This window comes from Dromaius novaehollandiae, chromosome 1 (assembly GCF_036370855.1).
Source record: "Dromaius novaehollandiae isolate bDroNov1 chromosome 1, bDroNov1.hap1, whole genome shotgun sequence".
NCBI classification, from domain to species: domain Eukaryota; kingdom Metazoa; phylum Chordata; class Aves; order Casuariiformes; family Dromaiidae; genus Dromaius; species Dromaius novaehollandiae.
The window spans coordinates 47,466,524-47,473,687 of NC_088098.1; positions in this window are offsets into that span (position 1 = coordinate 47,466,524).

Below are 7,164 nucleotides of genomic sequence, written 5' to 3' on the forward strand. Positions count from 1 at the left end.
GAGAGGAAGACATGCACACATTGGTGTCCACTTATGAGCTGGGTGTTTTAATTCCCAGCAGAGTCAGTGGGGGCTTGACTCGGTTGTATTTGAGGTAGGTACTTCTGGTGGGCAAGACATTCAGACAGGGCTGGCCGATCTGGCACACAGCCTATGGGACTGCTGTGCCCGTCTGGAGCAGCAGCTGGTGATGAGATGGGATAGCCTATGGCCTCTCAAATGGCATGGGGTGCCAAAGTGTAGACAGCTGAACTGAGCCTTGGAGATGTTCCTCATGCTGACCCTATGCAGATAGCATATATACTTAACTGCGTTGATTTCTAGACTCCTTTGAATGCACCGACCAAGAGCTCAACCACTGGATAAACTTAAACATCTAATGTCATTTGAGAGGCGGTGGGATAGCCTACCTGGCCTCAAGCTACCCTTCTGGAGAGGCGTGGGTTTCCCTTATCTCCTGGGTCATGTCTGCCAGCTCCAGGTGGAGGTCTCACACACCTTAGGGGGGTTCGTATTGCTTTAGATGCCTATGTGGAGGCAACTGAATCAAGCCCTGGATTTCCGTTAGGCTATAATAGGAAATGGGACACTTTGGGAAGGGTTAGGTTGCCTAAACGCAGGCTCCTTGGGCTGTGTGTACCCAAGGTGTCTCAGAGGCTGGCAGCATGTCAGAGGGTCTGCAGAAGAAGTGTGCTCTCCTGGGGCAGCCCGCGGGGCTGCGTACCCCACAGCAGTGCTAGCGGGCGCCTCGTGCTAGGGCAACTGAATCCTGCCCCTAGCTGGTGCATGGACACTTACGTTTAGGCATTTGACTCGTGCAATACATCCCACCCTGCTCACTTCAGTTGAACATGGGTTGGGCCAGCAAGTAGAAGATGCCTTTGCAAGTACGTATTTGTCACAAGTGGGACGAATGTTTGGGAGAATTCCTGAGTGCCTAACTGTTCTGCAGGTTTAAAAACAGAAAAAAAAAGAAATGCTGCCAGTCAGTCACTAAACATGTGTAAATATGGCATTATGAATCACTGGGTATTTTTCCAAGGGTTTCCTGAGTTTCTGCATTAGAATAAAGAAAACAGCAGACACTCATTCTAATGCTGATTTGAGGGAAATCTGTCATTGTCAAGGTTAATGCTATGCTTATTCCACTTCCCTTGTTCCCATTCAGCATCCCTTTACTTCTTCACATGGGCTTTTCTAGACAAATGAAGACAAACTCATCGCTGTGGCTAAAGTGGTTTAACATTAAGGAATTATTTAGCCCCAGGATTCTCAAGGCCTGTTGGCAGTGGTAGTGAAATGATTGACAAAACTTTCTTTTTTTCCTTTTTTTTCTCATTTTTAAATAGCTTGAAATAAAAGTGGAGATTAAACAAAGCAGTTGTTTAGGAAGTTGTTAACTGTTTTTCACTTAAAGGTATAAAGTTCCAAGATTCTTTTTCATTATTTCTCATTTGGGTTTCTGTCCTTGTGCTGATGCTAAGCCTCTCAGTATCAGTTCTAACACAAATATTTTTACTAAGTGTGCTCAAACAGGTCTTCTTTTTATCAGTCATCCCCACGAACAAAATAAACATGCTTTGGAACGGTCTGGAGACAGAATTTAATGCAACAGGAATGTATCAGTCAAATCTTGCTATTGCTCCTTGTAAGGACAACTGTACAGTGAAAAACACTTCCTTTTGAAACTCAGGAGTAGTCCTCTAATGCTTTGAATCCAATACAGTCTTAAGAGCTATGATCAGCCATACTGTAAATCAGCTCACTTTTGTCAGAGTCACTGAATGATTCTGGGCTGAATTTTTTCCTAAATGTTGTCTGCAGTGAGAGAAGAGAACTCCTTGTCTCTAACAGTTTCAGTGTGATTCATGCCTGGAAAGAAGAAAAAAAAAAACAAACAGAAAATAAGCAAAAACATGCACACAACAACCAACACATCCTTCTGGTGAAAACCTGCTTGTCAATATTTTCTTGATCTGCTCTACTGGGATCTGCCCTGCTACTCTGCACATGGGGTGCTGTGAAGGAACATGGTGAATATCTTATTTTGTTATGTTTACATTAGAGCTGACATTCACTCTGGACACCAGCATATGCAGATTGCTTAATAATTTTGGAGTTGATACACACTGGAATATTGCTCTTGATTACCTTTTAATTCAAGGACACTTTTGCATGCCTGGTCTCATACCTGGCAGAAGGAAAGATAAGCGCTCTCTTCTGTGCAGCCACCATCCATATGCATCTTCATACTGAGTGTCAGACTGCCAGATGAGATGGTGCTTAGGCTCTCTCCCATTTTCTCTTTCTCTAAATCCCATATTCTGCTGCATTTGCTGTGTGTGAGCCTGGAGAGCCATCATCCCACGTCCTCCCCAGAATACAAAGCACTCTCAGTGCATGACCCCACTGCTTGGCCAAATGCTGAGTCCTTTTCTTCTGCGCTCAGAGCTTGTTCTGCATGACAGTGCTTGTGTCTTAACAAGTCTTTTGTGTAGCAAGTTCTGCCCTAAGATTTGCTGTGGATCTCCCATTGAGGTCAATGGATGTGGTAAGTATGCCTGCATAGTTCAGCGCTGCTTTACTGTAATTGCAAAGAAAGCAAAGTGCTCAGATGTGATAAATGTGTCACTCTTTATTCTGGAGGCTGGATATCACAGCTACTGTAGTTCACTGGCTCTTCAGTGGGAAGAATGAGTGCACAGCTTGCCTTCCCTCCAGCCCTCCTCCTTGCCTCATCCTCCCAGGTCTCCGATGGACATAGAGTGTGACTTTATCACAAGTGTCATTATTTCTCTTTCCAGATCAAACCAGATCCACCGATGGGTTTGGAGTTACAGAAATGACTTACTTCAGCTTGAGCTAAGCTGAAGATCCAGCTTCAGCTTCTTTTGCCTGTAAGTGCATATACCCATGGACTTCAGTGAGAGCTGTGTCTGTGAGTAGATCTACCTGCAGTTTTTCATACTGGACTTGATTTGGCCCTGAAGACAATTTAGTTCCATTTAAGAGTCAGAAGCACATGTTTATCCTTTTTTTTTCTACTGTGTGCTTTTTTTGTTTGCTTTGTATCCACACATTTGGTGACTTTTTTTCTTTATTTTGATCTGGTGCCTATCTTGATTGCACTGAATGTGGACTGTACCCTTAAATAGTTTTTTAAAGCTTTAATAAGCTTTTTTTTAATAAGCTTTTTGTTACTGAGTATCTCAGACTTTGCTTGCTATCTCAGTCAGAAGCAGCTCATTAAAATACCTCTGCAGCTGGAAAAATAATACATGCAAAAAAGTTATTTGGATTTTGGGGAATTATTGCTGCCATTACACTGCATGATTCAATGACAGCATTTCTGCCTTCAGATGTAAATGTCTGTGCAAATGCTGCTTTTAAATTAAACTGTAGTACAGTTCGTTGAAGTTTAGCCAAAGAATGTCTTTGAATGGAAACACTTAAACGACACATTAGGATTTAGTTACAGACTTTGCATTTGTTTTCTCAACCAAATGTAAAACAATTGTTTAGTGGGTCCGTAGGAGAGAAGATTGTATTTGGTTTTTGTTTGAGCGTCTGTGTCAACGATCGGTGCTCAAGCGTTTTAGATTTCAATCTTAAATTAGCAATTTAAAGACAACAAAGCATGATTTTCATGCTTGTCAGTTCTGATTAATGTAACATTAACCCCTAGAGAACAGCACATTGCTGCAGTACTTTATTTCAAGTTGCAAGAGACCAGCCTGGGAAACAATGAAAGGCTGTTTCGGCTTCTTTTTTTTTCTTTTTTGAACTTGAATTGTAAACATACCGTTATCTACTGCTGCTATCACTTCTTACTTATTGTGGGTCTTGTGGTTGCTATTTTCCAAGGCATGTGACACGGAGAGATTTCCTAAGTTACACCCATAACAAGTTAATGCAATTTCATTGCTTCCTACAGATTATGGCCGCTGATTTTGCTGCTCCTGTGTTGATCCGAAGGAGCCCCGATTTACTGCATTCTCATCTGATCTTTCCAGGGAAAACTGCTTGGAGCGTGCACAGGGAATTTATACACGTCTCCCCTGCTGAGTAAATTACAGAGAGAGGAAGCAAAAACAGAATGTGCAAGCGGCACATAAAATCATAACAGTAGTGTTGCTGCAAAAATGTTTGCTTTTTGATAGCCGGCTGTAAAATTAATTTTTCCTGTAATTTTCCTGACTGTTGAACAGTAGTTTGCTTGGTTCCCATTCGTTATCCCCAGTTTAGAGATGGCAAGATGGGCACGTAAGGAGGATGGTACAGCTGTAGAGGGGCAGTGCAGCACTGCATTTGCCATGTACTGTGGATTATGGCATGAATAGGGGCCCACCACTTCCCTTTGTCCCTTGCTTGTACAGGGCCAGGCAGAAAGTCTAGATTAGGCAATGGGAGATGGGCCACTGCCATAGACATCGTCAGCCCGAGTGGGCTGGTGGAAACCTGGAGCTCCATCTGCGGTGGGTTCTCCAGGCTCTGTGCAGAAAGGGTTTTGCAGGTGAGTCTAAATCAGGACTTCAAGTTTGGAAGAAGAAGCTGCATTTGGGGCGGGGGGGGGGGGGGGGGCAAGAGCCCTGGAAAGTTTCAGCTTTCCAAATTGCCACAATTAGGTGAACAGTTTTGTATGCAAACTTCGTATGACTTCCAAATAGTTCAAATATGTCTTCTGGTGGCTGCAATATCTCTCATCCAGCAATCCCTCTGTGGAAGAAGCAAAGACCATAAAGTCTCAGCTGGGGTATGGAAAAATGGATTCTCTTCCATCTCAGCTGTTTATATCTACTTGTGTGTTTTCAAGAGTTTAGGCCACATTTAGTTTTGCTTCCCTCCTGTTACTGCCTAAACATTGACAGTGGAGAGCCAACAGCTGCCTCACATGAGACTAACATGCACAGCAAGACAGTAATAAAGACAAAGAAATATCTACAAGGCAATGTGCATTTTTTGTGCTTGCTGGATTTCAGTTGAATCCAGTGGGAGCTGGAGGAATTGCAAGGAGCCCAGAACTGATCTTTAAGGATGATTTATGCTTCATATCTTTATTTTCCCACTGTACTTGGAAACATTCACATATTTTTATGTAGAATGGTTGCATGCTTACATACACATACATGTGTGTGGATGTAAGTAAAATGGTATGTAATCCATGCAACAGATCATTATCATTTTTTATTTTTATCAGAACAACACTGAAGAGACCCAGATACTGGCCATGCGTCTTCTGTCTGACCAGTTTGGGACCCCATGTGGGCTGTACACCAGGAGTGGGCAACCAGCAGCAAAGCCTGGGAGGGGGCGCCCCTGAGGGGATCCTCTGCATGGGGGTCTCTCCTCCAGGCTCCTCCAAAGCCACTGACCAGGCCCACGAGGACCTTGTATTCCCATGGGCTATTGCCACAGCCTCTCCCCTTTCTATTTTGCCATACCAACTTCAAGACGTTGGTATATCCCCGCCAAGACTGGGTGGCTGGACCCCTACAGGGATTCCTTGGGTGGGTGAGGAGCCACCGAGCAGCACTGCAGAAGCGTAAAAAGAGGGCAAGGAAGGAGCTGGACAAGTTAAACCTCACACAAAATGCATGAGATAGGACAGACCAGAGGCAGCATCCTGCTCCCTTGGGCATGGTACAAATACGTAGAAAGAGGAAGCTCCTACAGTGAAGAGGCTGCATTTTAAATTGATGATACAGACACAGGGGATAGGAGAGGAAGTGTATGGTATTAATTTATTTTATTTGTCATGCTTCTTGGGCTGCTTTATCTGCATGGGGCTAAGCAGCAGTAATTTTTTCTGGGCTACAGCTGACTTTCCAAAACTTGAGGTGCCTTTCAGAAAGCCCCCACTGAAAAAAAAAAGAAAGGAGAAGAACAAAAAGAAGAAAATAATGAAGTTTCCAGCAATCTGCTGTAAAGCTAATTATGTGTTCTCTATACAGAAGAATTTCCCTCCCCATATAAACCTGGTTTGGATGAGCCATGTTATATCTCAGGAGGAGGTAGCTCCGATGGCAATGCTTTCTCAGGCTGCCTCTGTTCGGGGCTGGAAGACTGTGGATGAAGCTGGGAATCCAAAGTGGAAGGTGTTCGACAGGGTTCTGGTCTTATGAAGGTAGCCCTAGCACAGTCATCTAGAAATCTCTCCTGCCTTGCAGTGTGCAGCGTGAGACTTTCTGCAAAGCAGCCCACATCCACCTGGTCAGCCCAGTACCAAAATCCCTGCAAGGATAGATGAGACGTGTATCTGCAAGCTGATCATTGGCTTATGCACTGACAAGGCTCTCAGTACCCTTCAGTGAGACATGCCCTCACTGGTCTGGAAGGGACCTGGTAGGAGTTAATGGTGCTTGGAGCAGTGTTTATAATTCTTTCAAAATATCTATCAGATGGTGCCAGGGGGGCAACTAGTCCATTCTTGACCTCCACACTGTGAAGTCCAGTCTCAGCACTCAGCTCATGAAGGCTGTCCTTTGCAGGAGGAAGGGAATATAATGCCTCCTTCCACTCTCTCGCACGTGCATGAACACAAACACACACTCCTACTTAGATCTACTTTCTCCACCCCTTAAATACATACCTGAAACTGTTTTAAGATTATTTCAAAACATTAACACCGGAATGGTTTACATTTATGTTTCACTTTTAATAAACCATTTGGAGGCTTCTCTTTCCTCCACCATCTGTTGTTCATAGGGAAAATGTACAATTTTGGCCTAACCTAGGATTTTGACTGTTTCTGGTTATACAACGATGGCATTTTGCACAGTTTATTTTGCAGTCCCTCAGTCATATTGCTGAGAAGTTTTATAAAAGCTGCAATTGTGAAACAAATGAGAAACTCTGGTTTACAGAAAGGGGGTGGTGGTGTAGTTTTCATGGATCTACTGCCAAGATACTCAAGTACCAGAGCTTGTTGTAGACTGTCATATTGTTTGTAGGCAGCAGCACTGAGAGTTTTGAAATGTCACTTTAAGAAACACCAGTTGAAAACTCATTTCTGAAAATGTTTCATCTACTACAGATACATTTACCTCCACAGATTACTAGAAAAGCAATGCAAAAAAATGTCTTTCCTGTTTGCTTACTTTAAACCCTCAACAACACGTTGGATATAATAAGATTCATTGCTCACTTCCTTTCTTTAGTTGCTTA